We start from the raw sequence: 797 nt of genomic DNA on the forward strand, positions 1-797 counted from the left end.
CGTTGCAACGCGAAACGATTGAAGAATTTGGAGAGTTCTGTTGTCGTTTAATTTTGTGAAACTACGAAGATTGCTTATATAGAGTATAAAATACGTCTCCTATGTATACTTGGCAGGATGGCCGAGCGGTCTAATTGGTTTTTACTCCAGGACTCCGGGGGTCACTGGTTCGAGCCCTGCTACGGGCTTCTTTTTTCCTTTTTTAAATTTAATTCTTGATTTTTTTACTGAAGCTTTTTAGATCCAATGTTTACATTTATCAATATAATGCATTTAATGACAAACTTCAAAACATGCCAAAATCTGTGAAATGTCCCTTTAAGTATACTACAATGTACACTGGGTACAGAAAATATACTAAAACGTATCCGCTAAATTGGCGGTTGCCGGTTTTTTTCAAATTAATTATGTTTGTCACGGTCTGAACTTGGGCACGTAAGGGGAGCATTTGTGTGGCGGCCCGGTTAGCTCAGTCGGAAGAGCACTCGCCCTGTAAGCGAGGTGTCCCGGGTTCGAGTCCCGGACTGGCCGCACAATTTTCTCACCCTGTGACACCCGCCCAACGTGGGGCCGTGACGTTACCTGGGTATACTCCTACGGAGGCCAATGGTTAATCATATTATATCACCCTGAATCCCTGTATTCGAGGACGAATGCATATTCAAGTGGGGCTGTATGTCACGGTATAAACTTGTTACGTTAGGGAGAAGTTGTGTGGCGGCCCGGTTAGCTCAGTCGGGAGAGCATTCGCCCTGTAAGCGAGGTGTCCCGGATTCGAGTCTCGGACTGGCCGCACA

At 45.5% G+C, this 797-nt stretch overlaps 1 non-coding gene across 1 annotated transcript; it reads left to right on the plus strand.

Annotated features, from left to right (window-relative positions):
• The first annotated feature begins 457 nt into the window (after window positions 1–457).
• Window positions 458–531, plus strand: Trnat-ugu (transfer RNA threonine (anticodon UGU)). Its single transcript has one exon. It is a non-coding gene; the product is annotated as a tRNA-Thr (tRNA).
• Window positions 532–797: the final 266 nt, after the last annotated feature.

This window comes from Dreissena polymorpha, unplaced genomic scaffold, assembly GCF_020536995.1.
Source record: "Dreissena polymorpha isolate Duluth1 unplaced genomic scaffold, UMN_Dpol_1.0 chrUn011, whole genome shotgun sequence".
In the NCBI taxonomy this organism is placed as follows: domain Eukaryota; kingdom Metazoa; phylum Mollusca; class Bivalvia; order Myida; family Dreissenidae; genus Dreissena; species Dreissena polymorpha.